The following is a 15,475-nucleotide window of genomic DNA, read 5'->3' on the forward strand; positions in this document are numbered from 1 at the left end:
GGGTAGTGGTTGGAAAAGCTGAAACTGAAAGAGAAAGAGAGTGATATAAGGAGAGAGAGACTAAGCACGACGCTTACCGATGGTACTCGATGCTGCGGATGGAAGCAAGCAATGGACAGTGGCAAAAGGCAATCATGCAGTTGAGGGATGACAATAGTGGTTGGGCAATGGAGGCTGGTGGGCAAGTGTAAGAGATGAGTTGAAGAGAGAATTTTTTTCCTTAACTAATGGGGTTGACGACTGCAACTTAAAAGGGAAAGGGGAAAAAACCTTAATTGAAAATATATAATATTTATATATTTCTCTTCTTAAAATTAAATCCTCAATTTTTCATAGATTTAGCTCCAAAATTCCAAATCTTTTATTAATTAAAGTCAAATTAACCCATAAATATTTTCAATTATCTCAATTTGACTCAAAATTCCAAAATCAACGGAGAAACTAAAACTCATTCATTTGAGATAATTAACTTAAGTTTACTTGAAACTTGTTTTGTTACATACGTACAAAGAGGAGGAGAAACCAATGGAGAAAGAGACCAAATGGAGATGGAGGTTGTAGTTGCTTTTTCACCGAAAGAGGAAGACAAAAAGGATCGGGTCGAGTAGCTGCACATTCACAAAGGTTAGAGAGAGATGGAATGAACCTAAACTAAGACTTACTGTTTCAATTATTTTCATAGTCATAATTAATTTATAATTTATTAGAATATACTTATTTTAAATTTATATGATTAATTGGAATTTCAACTAATTTCCTTTAATTTTAATTATTTGATAAAAGTATAAGGAAAATAATTGTTGTAAAAAAATTGAATCATCAATTGGTGACACGAAAAAACTGTCATAGTCGAAAAATATGAGTTTTCGTCTTTTCCTGCCAAAATCGCACATTTTTTATTTTTCTATATTTAATGACTGTTTTTTAAGTCATTAATTAATGATGTTGGAATGCCTTGAATTTTTTTATTGGCGCTTTGAACAACAAAGTACGGGAGTCTCACTATATTCAGAAATTGATTTTTCATTTTCCTATATTTAATGACCGTTAGGAATCTCTTGACAAAAATCGGACTTAGAAATTAGTTAAACGGCCTAAGGAGAGAAAAATTGTCACTTGTAAATGGGTCTTCAAGAAAAAGGAGTGAATATCACCTTCAGAGGGCATTAAATATAAAACTCGAGTCATTGTTAGAGGATTCATACAGAGGAAAGAAGTTGGTTATAATGAAATCTTCTCACCAATAGTCAGACATACTTCTATAAGGATGTTACTAGTTATAATAGCACATCAAAATTTGGAACTTGAGCAACTAGATGTGAAGACAACTTTCTTATATGGAGAGTTGAAGGAAGAGATTTATATGACCCAACTAGATGGATTCCAATGTCCAGTAAAGAAGATTATGTTTGCAAGTTGAAGAATTTTTTGTATGAGTTAAAGCAGTCTCCAAGGCAATGGTACAAATGATTTGACAGCTATATGGTTGGACTTGACTATAACAGGAGTTCGTATGATTGTTGTGTATATCACAACAAAGCTGATGATAGTTCGAATATCTACTTTTATATGTAGATATGCTCATAGCTACAAAATCCAAGTCTGACATTTTGAAATTGAAGAATCTTCTCAGTGCTGAGTTTGATATGAAGGATTTGGGTGTTGCTCAGAAAATTTTGGGTATAGAGATTTATATGGACAAAGATAAGAATAAGCTCTTCTTATCACAAAAAGGCTATATTCTGAAAATATTGTCCAGGTTTGGTATGTCATCAACTAAGCCTATAGATATTCCTAGTGCTGCAAATACTCGTTTGTCATCTGTGCTTTCACCACAGTCTGAAGCTGAGAAAGAGTACATGTCTCGAGTTCCTTATGCTAGTGTAGTGGGAAGTTTGATATATACTATGGTCTGTATTAGGCCTGATTTTGTCCATGTTGTTAGTGTTGTCAGTAAGTTAATTGGTTAACCTGGGAAGGAGCATTGACAAGCTGTTAAGAGGATTTTTTGTTACCTTAGAGGTACGTCTGATGTCGGTCTCATTTATAGGAATAACATAAAGTGTTTGGTGACCAATTATTCTGATTTTTACTATGCTGGAGATGTTGACAGTGTTGGAAATGTCCTAAACTCGCAGTTCGTAAATGTTGTTAGAATATTTTATTTATCAATAAAAATATTGTTGAGTATTTTATTCAATAAATTATTATTGATATTGCATTCTTTTATGAAAATCCAATAAACAAATCCCATGGCTATAATATGAATACTTTAACTTTATGTGGCGACATAAAAGATGATCAAGCTTTATTATGTAGCCAAAAATGATCTATAAGTATATGGATGAGATTAGATACCTCATCCTGATGACATTATTGGATACGACCCATTTTGGATACTCATACAAATGATGTGATCCAAAAATCATTCATGTGGAAACATGTGAATGGAGGATCCTGTGCGATGAGTTTGCATAAGACCGGACCTCGAAATAGTCAATTTTCTTTATAACAATCGTTTACTGATAAAACTGACTATTTCAAACTCAATGACATAGGGTAACTCGATCTTAATCCTAAGCTAACTATGAACTCTTATTTATTCGAAATTATTCTTTGATCTGCATAGGTGAGAGTAGTCCAACAACACTGCTCAATAAGCCTCTATTTTGGGGATAATACTAGATAGATAGCTGGAGACATAGCCTTGCAATATAAAATTCACTCCTACCCAACTTAGGGTTAGCAGATAGGTTGTTCTCTTAAGCGCGGATGCCTAGTCTTGAACAACGGCCCCTGCCCTCTCTTGAAAGATAGGGTTATGGTTTATAAGTTGAGCTATAAATCATTGTTCAATGGAGGATCAGTGGGAGCTTAAGGAACAAGATGTATTTACAGGGGTAAAATGGTAACTTTTGACCCAGCTGTAAATACGAACGACCCGTGAAGGATTGACTTACCGATTATGGTTAAAATGGACATAAATATATCTACAGTGAGAAGAGTGCAACTATCGAGCTATAGTGGAATGTCTTGGTAGTTAACAAATAGTGATTAATTCAGTTTAAAGAGTTTAACCTAATTAATTGCAAAGCGTTGGAGCTCATGATTTGTAGGTCCATAAGGTTCCTCTACTGGCTCGTAATTTGAATTAGTAAATTGAGTAAATTTGATCAGACTCGAAATTAGGGTATGGAATTTGAAATGTCCAAATTCGATTAGGTCTATTAATTGTATTCGATACAATTGAAATGTTTGATTTTATCAAAATTAAACAAAATGGAAGAATGGATTAATGTTTAAATCATGATTTAAATATTAATTATTTGAAATTAAATTCATTATAGTGAAATTGGTGTTTTATTAATTTAATATTAGATATTAAATTAACAAAATTAATTTAAAGTTTTAATTAATTAGTTTTATCTAAAAATTAATTAATTGACTTAATTTTATAAGACTAATAAACAAATAAATTAGTTTATTTATTAAATTTATTTTAGTAACCAATTTTGAAAATATTTTTTGAAAAAAAAAATTCAAAAGTTGGAAATCTCCACTATGGGTGCAAGCATCTTATTCATCCAATTCCACTCAATTCATGAAGAAGAAGCTGGCCTTCATGCAAGCTTTGAGATTGCATGATGAAAGCTTTATAAATTAAAGTATTAGGCTCATCATTAGCCATGCATTCGGAATTTCTACAAGAATTCTGCAGAATTTGAAACCCTTAACAAACTATCTTCAGTCCTATCAAAACTAGCTCAATTTAATGTTACCACCACACAATCCTTGTAAGAGAATAGTAGAGAAGATCTTTGTGGTGATCTACTTGTAGATTGAAGCATTTTTTCATGGAGCTCTGCTAGTTTTGAAGAAGATTCATCAAAGGTATTATGTTCAGCAAACCCTCTTATGAAATAGTTTCTCTAAAGTATGTTTCAAACTCAAATTAAGTGTAATTAGAGTGCTTATTGATTCTGATTCTCCACTGCATGTTAGTTTACTCCATCAGACAGTATGAAGTCTATGACTGGCTATGTGTTCACTCTGGGTGGTTCTGTTGTTAGCTGGAAGGCAACCTTACAGCCTACAGTTACTTTGTCTATTAATGAAGCAGAGTACGTGACTTTGATAGAAGCTGCTAAAGAGGGAATATGGCTGAGGGGGTTAGCTGGTGATCTTGGTTTACATCATGGCCAAGCTATAGTATATTGTGATAGTTTGAGTGCAATATGCCTAGCCAAGGATCATGTTCATCATGAGAGAACTAAGCAAATCGATATAAGATATCACTTATTAAGAGGTGAATAGAGAGTTAAAATGATGAAAATTGGTACTGCTGATAACCCTGCTGATATGTTCACCAAACCGATTCCATAAGGTAAGTTCCAACATTGTTTGGACTTGCTAAATGTTTTGAATTGTTAGTGGTCCCCTTTGTGGGACACTTTGAGACATGAGGGAGAAGTCTAGGTACGTCTGGCAATGTTGATTTATGTTACATCTGGTATATCTTTTATCTGGAAGAGAATTCAAGTCAAAGTGGAGATTTGTTCAAATTCCTTGAATTTGTTTGTTGGTGCTTCGAACAATCAAATACAGGGGTCTCGTTAGACGTAGCTAACACACTGTTAGTGAACCACGTATATCTGTGTGTTGATTTTTTTTACGTTTTTTGTATTCTTTAATTGCCAATTACGTAACAAATGACACGAAAAAAACTTTTATAAATTTTGGAAAATCCAAAAAAACTCCATTTTCCCCTGCCAAAAATGCATATTTTTTGCTTTAATGGCTTGTTTTTCAGTCATAAATTTGTGACACAAAAAATTGTAAGAAATTTCGAAAAAACCAAAAACTCTGTTTTTTCCACCAAATGTTGGGTTGTATGTCCTAAAACTCGTAGTTTTGTAAATAGTAAACATATAGAAAGTTTATTCAGACAAGTGTTGTTGGTTTTTTAATAACTCTAAATCCAATAAACTACGAATCCTTGACTATTGTCATGAATACTTGGACTTTATGTGGAGACATAAACTTGATCAAGTTTGAGTAAAATAGCCTAAATCGTCTATAGTACTTGGATTAGGTTGGGTACCTATTTCTGGAGATATTATTGAATACGACCCGTTTTATAATTGTTACAAATGTTGTAAAGTGTCATAAATGATGTGATCGGTCCGTTCATGTAGAGACATGTGAGCGGGAGTGGTCTACATGATGAGATTGTGTAAGACAGACCACAAAATAATCACTGTTACGTATTAACACCGTTTACTGTTAACACTGATTAATTTCACTTTTTGATGACCTAGATAACTTGATCTGAATCCTGAACTGTCTATGAACTCCTATTTATTTGCGATTGTCCCTTGATCTGCATAGGTGAGGGTAAGCCCAATGTCACTGCTCAATATGCCTCCCATTTCAAGGATAAGACCGAGTAGATGGTTGGAGACATAGAATTTGCAAGATGGAATTCACTCCTACCCATTTTAGGGATAGTAGAAAGGTTGTTCCCTTAAGAGCTGATCCCGGGTCTTGAACAAGGGGCCCTATCCTCTCGTTGGCCTGAGATGGAATGGATTTAGTGATTATGATCCTAAATCAATTGTTCATTTGAGGGATAGTGGTACTTAACGAGAAAAGATGTAACTCAGAGGTATTTCGGTATTTGATCTAGCTGAGGTTATGAACAACCTGTGAAGGATCAACTTATTGATGACGGTTATATCAAATGGACACATAATATCTACAGTGAGCGGAGTGCAATTATAGGCTATAGTAGACAGTCCTGTTAGTTAATCAATGTTGATTAATTAGGTTAAAGAGTTTGACCGGTTAGTTTCGAATCGTTAGAGCCCATGATTTGTAGGTCCATCGGGTCTCCTTGCTAGCTCAATACGGACAAAATTGAAGAATTAGGTGAAGTAAGAATTTGAAATGTTCAAATTCGGGTTTTAGGGAAAATTGTATTTTATATGAGATATAATTTAGGGTTATTTTTAAATATAGAAAAATAAACCAAAATATTTACAAAATATGACAAAATTTTAGAACTATCAATGATAGACACTGATAGACTTTTATCAGTGTCTATCAGCGTCTATCATTGATAATTTGAAATGTTTACTATATCTTGTAAATATTTTCAACAGTTTTACCATTTGAAATAATTTTTCTATAGTTTACAATTAAATAATTAATTTATTAGATATTTATTTTTTAGAGTATACTTGATCATTAGCATGAAAGTGTTTTCTAAAACTTGATTAATGTGATTAATCAAAGCTAGGTGTCAAAAATAATTTAATATGTGATATTAAATTTGTTTATTTTATTTAATTGAAAATTTTTAATTAAATAATTTCCAAAATTTGAAAATTGTATTTCATTTTTTAATAAAAAATTAGTTAGTGGAAAAATCCAATTGTTGGATTTTTTTGGATTTTTCCACTAACTAAGTGGACTTTGAAGTGACATTTCCCAAGCTTGACACCTAGAGATCACATGCTAGTGGAGTTTGAGGAGGAAGACATGCAAAATGAGATTTTGCATGTGTTTTCTCTACAAAAGGCTTTGTTTTTTAAATTTGCAAGACTAATGCTTCCTTTAGTTCTAATTTTTTTCTTCCACCATAAATTTTCTTTACTCTCATTCTTTCTATAGTGAAATTCCCTTATTTTCACTAACATAACGGTCCCACAGCCGTATTCTTCAATCGGAGAATACTGGGATTTACCGTTGGTGGTGTCAATCGAGCTCGGGAGAGGAAGATTGTGTTGGGTTGGAGTCTTCAAAGGTTATATTTTCTATCCCTTTTGCATGTTTATTCTTGTTTTTATTGCAATTAGAATGTTGTCGATTTCATCGCTTTTGTTGTGCATGCGTTCTTTATGTTCCATCATAAAAAAACATGTGAAATGTGCTTTTATGATTGTTTTTTCACTCTCCCCTCTATATGTGCTACTATTCATGTGTCATGGATTGTATATCTTGTTGTAGTGCTTAGAGATAGACGATTTTTCCTCTTTTAACTTATTTTGTTTCTACTAAAGAGAAACCATTGTGTTTTTTGGATTATATGTAAGTACTCAATTCATATAATATTGTGGGAGGTTTATAAAATGATTTTGATGGCCTTTTCTTATGCGACTAAAAGTACTGTTAAAGAGAAACCATAGTGTTTTCCATTATTGCTATGAAATGTTTCCCTGGTATAATAATCACACAATAAAAAATAACTTTCTATAGCATTTTTATAGTGTTGGAAAAATACTATGAAAAATTTGGGATTTCCAATAACATCACCTATAACAATATTTAAAACGCAATATAGAAAGTCAATGATAGTGTCCTTTTAACGCTATCATAAAGGATATTTGTTGTAGCCGTTCCCTCACCTTCAAAATACATATCTATTATATGAACCATTTCCCTTTATCATTTCTCTTTCAATTTTTTTTAGTAGTTCACCACAGTGATGAAGGCCAACTTTGTGAAACCAAATTTCAAGACAAGACCCCTATGAGGAAGTTAACTAGGTGGTTTACATTACTTCTATATTAGGGTCATGTTTATTCTACCGAAAAACGTAATAAATCAATGACAATGTGAAAAGTGGGCTCCATTTAATTACTTTTAATGTTGTTTACTTATGTTCTACATCCGTACTGACACATGAGACCAACTTCCAAATTTGTAACTAAAAAATACAAATTGATTGATAAGCGGAGCGTGCTAAATCTAATTACGTCTGGAAATTATACGTCGTATCGTTATCATTATGGTTACCATTATTGTTACTATTCCAAAGGAAAAGTTATGAATTTTAACACCTTTATTATTACCATTATCATTACTGTTAATATTTGACCCTTAGAGGTAGCGCTAACGGTCACGATAACACTAAATGTGACATAATTCATAATTTTAAATAAACATGATCAAAAGCAATCAATTATATTTGCAATTTGGACTCATTATAATTGATCCACCAATGGAATTCCATTATGATTACACCAATTCTCATTCCAATTTAGTAAACGTGGCCTAGATGTAATAACAACTGTGAATATTGATCGATAATAACGAAGTTATGGAAGTATCTAGAACATGTTTCTCTAGATTTTTGTTGTAACTGTTCACTTAGGGCTTTCCTTGATTCTATTTATTACAATAGACTTAGTTTGCATGTTGATTTTTACTAACTTCCAAATTGAATCTTTAAAAATTGTTGTTCCTCTTTACATCCCAAAATTCTACATGAACATAACCCTCAAAATTTAAGTCGAAAAAACCCTAAATTCATTTAATATGAGTAAATGTATATATTGACAACATGTAGTTGGCAGTGACGGATAGTATATTTTATTAATGGATAATGAATGGTAATCAAATTTGGAAAATCATCGAAAAAAGTTTGATTTTTCTTAAGTTAAAGAGGTGCTTTTAGACTACCAACACAAGAGGACATAAACAATAATAACCCAAAGAGAACGATGTTAAAAATAAAACAAAGACAAAGTGTTAGAAGAAGGGGAAGAGCACACACACTCTTTAGAAGCTTTCGTAATATAATGCACGAATACTACCTAACAAAATGGCTCATTGAAATGGTATGAACCATAACAACACCAACTGTTTGAGACCTAAACAAAACTTCATCTTCTTTGGTAACTTCATCCCTTACCATTTTGCACCCATTTCCCTCCTTTGAAATATTCCCTTGTATATATATATATAGACTGATGAAACAGCCTACCAAGTTCAAGATTTTTTTTTTAAATTTATTTTTAAACAAATACTTGAATCGTCAAACACATGGAGAGGTTCAAAATTGCATTCTCATTAGCCACTTTGTGTGTTCTAGCTCTAATCCCAAAGATGGAGGGGCAAGGAGGATGGGCGCACCCACCGCCGCTGTTGCCTCCACGCCCACTTTGTTCTTCACAATTTGCACTAGCAAGCTACGCATGTGCGAGGCTGCCAGTGAACCCAGAGCCCATCCCAATTCCTCCGCCTCCGTCACCGGATGCAGAAGAAGCCCACGGGCACAGGCACGGGCACGGGCACGGGCATCAGCATCACCGTGGGCACCACCACCACAGCCAGTCACCGGCGGCAGAGGAATGTTGCCGATGGGCCAGGCAAGTGGATAGCGAGTGCGTGTGTGAAGCATTAGTTCATTTGGCTAACTTCTTGGTGCGACCTTCGCATGCGTTTACCGTGGCTATAACTGACGACTGCGTTGTCACCTACTCTTGCAATGGACGACTCAGGATTTGATCGTTGCCTCTTCGTAATTTCCGACAACTACCCCACTCACATTTAATAAATTTTTATTTTTATTTTTATTTCTATTTCTAATTTCTTCAGTGAAATCAAGAACCCCATCTACTCTAATATTATGCAAATTAGTTTATACCAAAACTGTGGCACTTCGACTTAAATTTAGGTCATGTTTTCTATATTATCTTAATATAATTTTATTTATTATATTTAGCTTTCTTTCATTAGATATGTAATCGTATTAGTAGATGGTGCTATGATATTTTGATATATTGTGTTTTGTGTATTGGTAAAGTTGAATCGATCGATCATTTATTTTTTGAATGTCATTTAATAATGCTATTTCTCATAGAATATTGCATCGGGATACGAAACTTGACTGGATTTATCATTTTAGCACTAGTAATAGACTAAAGTGTCAAGTTTGTAGACTTGCTCGTTGTACTATTATTTATCATGTTTAGTGTGAGCGTATTATGCATTTCTATTGGTACTACTTTGTGTTCTCCCCAATTGATTAATCAGGTTCAAACTGTTCTTTCTAAGATTTTTATTTACTGTTCTATGTGACTTGGAGCTTCTCTTGCGGATACCTAAATCACTTTTTCTCCTTGAGATCTTTTCCTTGAGTTATTTGTGCATTATTTTTATGTTTAGTTGATTTTAGTTTCTATTAATTTCCTTGTTATTATTGTCTTTTGAATGTGTCTTGATCGCCAGTCCAGCTGTGAGGTTTCTTTTTTTTTTTTTTAATTTGTTGTCTTTGAAAAAAAATTATTAAACTTCTTTTTTTGTTATGAAAATATCATTCATGTAACAAATGAGATAGTTATTTTTTTTATTATTATTATTAAGCATGAAAGGGGCTTAAAATTGATATAATATTGTCTTTTTATAACTAATTTTCAAGTATGGAATGTTAGACTCCTAATTTGGTATGGGTATTAAATATTCTTTCATAATTTTATTATTTTTTTCTAATCGGTTTCAATACCCATTTTTTTCCTTTCATTTCATTTAGGTTTTACCCATTTTGTCCTTGAATTTCAATTTCTGCGTATTTTTACTCTTACAGTTGGTGTACTTTTGCTTTCATTTATGCAAACTAGTAAGACACAGTGGATGCACATGGTTTAAAATATTTATAATATTTATAATGTTTTTGATTTAATAATGATTATATATTTTTAAACAAAGATTAAAATTATGAAAATCAAATATATCTATTTCTTCTTCATTTAAATAAAAATATAAATAACAAAATTGTCGTAGAAAATTTTGAGATATAATTTTTAATGTAAAAATAAGATTTTTGAATGAATACACTTGTAAATGAGTTTAAATTTTAAATATTTGACATGAATAAAAATAAAGAAAGAGAAAGTGATTATAAATAGATGGGACTAATAGAATTAAAATACATGTGGTATAATTGAAATGAAATTGATAAGAAAAATAGATAAAACAAGATAACTTATTATTTAATCTTATTTGTTTATATTAGTCACATATCTTTCTATGTTCTCTATATTTCTTTTATATATATATATATATATAAAATGTGACTTATATATATAAATTGAATTGGGTATATGATCACATTGAGAAGAAAATTAGGATTAGTAATAAAGTAGAACTTCCTATTGTGTGCATTTCTATTTCACTTCAAAGCCATCTAAATGCATTGCTAAGTTTTGGACAAATTCTATTTTAAGAAAAATTTCACCAAAAATATGACAAAATTTATAATCTTGTAAATGTGAGAACTGTCAGTAGACTTGATGCCTTGAACTGTCAGCTGTTCTATAGTAAACTAAGACAATTGAAGTCACATAATTTCTCATTATGACAAAGTTTGTTCTCATAACTATTTATTTTGGCATTGAACACCACTTGATCTCATGTGTGTTTTAAAGAAATCACCTTAAAATTCTCATTGCAACGACCCCTTCACACTCGTATAGGTAATTCCTATAAAAAACATCATATATGTTCTTTTCATAAATAATTATTCAACAACTTATAGAAATCATTAAAAGCACAATGCTTAGCCTAAAACCACATTTGCACTATCTCATCATCTTTAGAATGGGTAAGAAAAAACAATCAATGCAGCGCTCACTAAGTTATCTAGAGGTCGATTTTCTAGTTGAGCCTAGATCTTGGAATCTCCAGTCAACTAAATTGGGTTACCTCTCTAGTTAACTTTTTAAAACTAAAGGCTTTAGTCTCATTCTTCTTGATGAACTTTGAACCAAATCTCCAATTAGGCCTTTTACAAGTGCATCTGCAATATTATTTTCTGAACTTACAAAGTCAATTGTGATAATTCCACTAGAAAGTAGTTGTCTGATTATATTAAGTCTTCGTCATATATGTTGAGACTTAAAGAGCTATACCAAAATTTTATATACAACTTAAACATATCCCATAATTGTTATCCAATATTCTAAAACTTGGATTATTATATTAGAATAACCATTTTTCTCAAATACCCCACAATAATATAATGTTTTAAGAAGGTTTCAACCTTTCCATTATTCAGAAGGAATTTTCTATGTTCTCATATATAAAATTTCATATAGAATATAATTAACCTTCAACCACGGGGAGATATATTCATGAAATGTGTCTTATCCCAATTTCGGAATCAATCATTTTATAGATCATAAATTTTTTTACTTTAAATTTCATTGCTATGACAACTTCTGTCTTATATATATTATTTTTCTCTAATGATTTTCATAGCTTTTTGTCAAATCTATCACTATACACATTATATAGTGTGGTATCTAGTCCACTCAAAATGTGGATCTTGCATAAATATTTTGCATATATTTCTATTCCTCAAGTGCAAACAACTTTTCTTCGTTGGTTTCTCCTTCAACATTACAATGATATTTTTTTTCTCCAAAAAGCTTGTCATATTTCAAGTTGTGGTGGAGAATTGAATTTATCATCATTTGAGATCACTACAATTAAATTTCTCACACCACCACAATATGGTACAACAATTTCGTATCATTGATGCCATCACTAGAAGAAATAATGTATACGATAGCTAACGAAAAAAAGGCTATGATAGACATTTTCACTACAAGAAAATATATTTTTAGCGATAAATTTTTAGTACCACAAGCCATTTTTGTTGGAAAAAGGCGACTTATAGCAACATGTTAAAGATATGTCACAAAATATCATTATTAGCAACGTATTTTTAATCCACGTCACTAAAAGAATTTGTAACATGTCAATTAATGCTATTCACACGAGGCTTCCTGAGAAACATATTTCGTGGAGTTGAACATGAGTTGATGTTGGTGTTGATTTGATTTGATGTCATGTGGTTTGATCTCTAGTACTTGATCCATTGATTATCTCTCAGCTGAATGGATGTGCTTGATTTGAAGAAGAAAAGCACCAAAGATTCTTGAAGTAGCAATCTTTGAAGAAGAAAAGCACCAAAGATTCTTGAAGTAGCAATCTTTGAAAAGTTTTTGTCTTCAAGGGTTTCTGTCTTCTAAGAGTGCATGATGAATTCTCTCTGGGTTCTTTGAATGTAGAATTGCTAATCCCTTATGAATGAAGAGGACTTCTCTATTTATAGAGTTCTCAGGTGAGCCTCATGAACTTGGGCTTGGTTGGTCCATGGGCCTGACCTTTGAGTCCAATTAGTTAGACTTGGGCTTGGTTGATCCATGGGTCGAGCTTTTAAACCCAATTAGTTAGTTTTGGGCTTGATTTGACATTTGGATCCAATTCAGCCTATTTGTGGACTTAGAGACTTTAACTCGATAATATTAAAGATAATATTAAATTGAACAAGTAAATTTTATCCAATTCAACGGTCATGATGAAATCACGTGGCGTCATCAAAATTTGTCTTCAACTTCAATTTGTAACACATGTCACTTCCTAGTTGGTCCCAAATTTGATGATTTTGAAATTTCGTCATTAATTTAGTGAATGATGTAGCAGTGTGGCAATTTGTGATTGGTCCAAAATTTCTCGTTCAACAAACGGCACTAAATATTAAATACTTTTAGCAACATATTAAAATGTTATTAAATATATGGCCAAATTATTTCTCCCCATTTCCCCCCTTAATATTACATTTTCCTTTTATTTTAGTTTTTTACTTTCACTTCCCCCATTTCCTCCTTAATTTTCCTTTACCTTTATGTTTTGCCTCTCAAGAAGCCCTCCACACGAACGGCGCTCAAGAAGGATGCTCCCTCCTCATGAACCGTGCTGAAGCTCTCGAGCGCTCCCTCCCGCCAACGTCGACCACTCCAAGCGAACGCCAACACTTCTCCACTCGAACGCTGACCTCTTCTCCCAAATTTCAGCCACTCCACCGCTTGCCTATGATTTCACTACTCCCAAATGCCGACCTTCGTGGATTGGACGTGAGTGCTATTTTCACTGCTCCCGAACGCCAATTTCACTGTTAGGTGGCCAAGTCTTTAAAGGTATGAATCTTATTCAATCTCTCTATCTTTACTTTACCCTTATTACTTCTCAATAGACATTTATTCAAAGAAGAAGATTATGAGATGATGTTGCTCTTAGTTTATTGTTTGTTTCTTCAAGTCAAGTGTTTTCAATTTGACTTAATTTGACATAAAAGAATTAAGTTAAAATTTTGGGGGAAAATGAGAGAGGGAGTTTGCGGAAGAGAGAGGGAGAAAAAGAGAGATTAAGAGATAAATTGGGTAGTTGCATCCAATCTTTGAGATCTTCATGGTGGAAAAATTAGTCATGACCTTCATTTATACCACTAGAAACTGTTATGCAAAAGGAAAAAAAAAAATCACATTAGCATCTCATAATTGGGATTAAATTTCTTCCTTTAATGTGCTAAACTAGTAAACTGTGACAAAGAGTATTATAGTTTATAACTACAAAGGCTAAAACATACCAAATTCAATCTAAAAATAGAAAAAACTAATCCAAGTATGATCTTCGTGGTTGTTTATGTGCGTTTTATTTTTCTTTCTTAAGTTGATATTGGGGTGATAGGGAAGAAAGAGAGTAGAAGATATGTTGATATTTGTTTTCAAGGGTTTAAAGGTTAGGGAAAAAATTAATAATAATAAAATGAAATTCTTGAAACCCACAACCATAGAGGTTATGGCATGGAAGAGAGTGGGAGATAGTTGGAAGGTTTTAAAAATTAAATAAACAAATAAATTGAGAAGTTAAGAAAAATTTAGGAAGCCATCAAGTTGGAAGATTAAGGGTATGTTTTCAATCATAAGTATTATTTTTCCACTTAATATGACATTGACACTAATAAGATCTACCTAACTTTGATTAGTAATTTGATTGCCTATTTGCAATTTACCTAAGACTTAGATTCTAACACTTTCGATTTCTAATTTAGGTACTTCTTTTTGTACTTTTTATGGACCGTAGTTGGATAAATTTAAGAGATCAAAGGTCTAGTCAATATTCTAACAGTGTTGATAATTTTATCGAAGTTGCAAAGAATTATTTAGATGAAGAAGGAAGAATAAAATATCTTTGTTCATACTGCGTGAATACCAATTGGAATAACTTAGATGACATAGAACGTCATTTATATACATATGGCATGTCTCCAACTTGTAGCCGATGGATATTCCATGGAGATACAGTTGATCTTTCTCCATTTTTAAGAACTAAGTCAAGGTTTATAGGTGCAACATTTTCAGATTCAGTTGAAAGTAAAGAAGACAATGAAAATCTCAAAGCAAACAATAGAGATAGAGATAATATGAAAGATGAGATGCTAGAAACGATTCATGATTTACATGGTTCAAAATTTGATGAAACTAGAATAGAAACGAACGAGGAAGATGGAACAAGTGGAGTTTTTCATGAAGTAGAAGAGGAGTTATATCCAAGGTGTCTAAAGTTTACTTCGTTTAATTTCTTAGTGAAACTTATGCACGTTAAGGTACTTAATCATTGGAGTAATAAAAGTTTGCATGAGTTAACAATTAAATATATTAATTTTGAAGAAAAAACTACAAAAGTTTATTATGTTTACCGAAAAGGTCTAAAATTTAAAAAAAAAAAAAACAAAACAAAGAAATAAACAACCACAACAAATAATAAAACGAAAAGGAGTGCACTCTTCTACAAAAATAAATAAGTACACATGTAGTTGTTTTTAATTATATGTGAGTGTGATTAT

This window comes from Benincasa hispida, chromosome 5 (assembly GCF_009727055.1).
Source record: "Benincasa hispida cultivar B227 chromosome 5, ASM972705v1, whole genome shotgun sequence".
NCBI classification, from domain to species: Eukaryota; Viridiplantae; Streptophyta; class Magnoliopsida; order Cucurbitales; family Cucurbitaceae; genus Benincasa; species Benincasa hispida.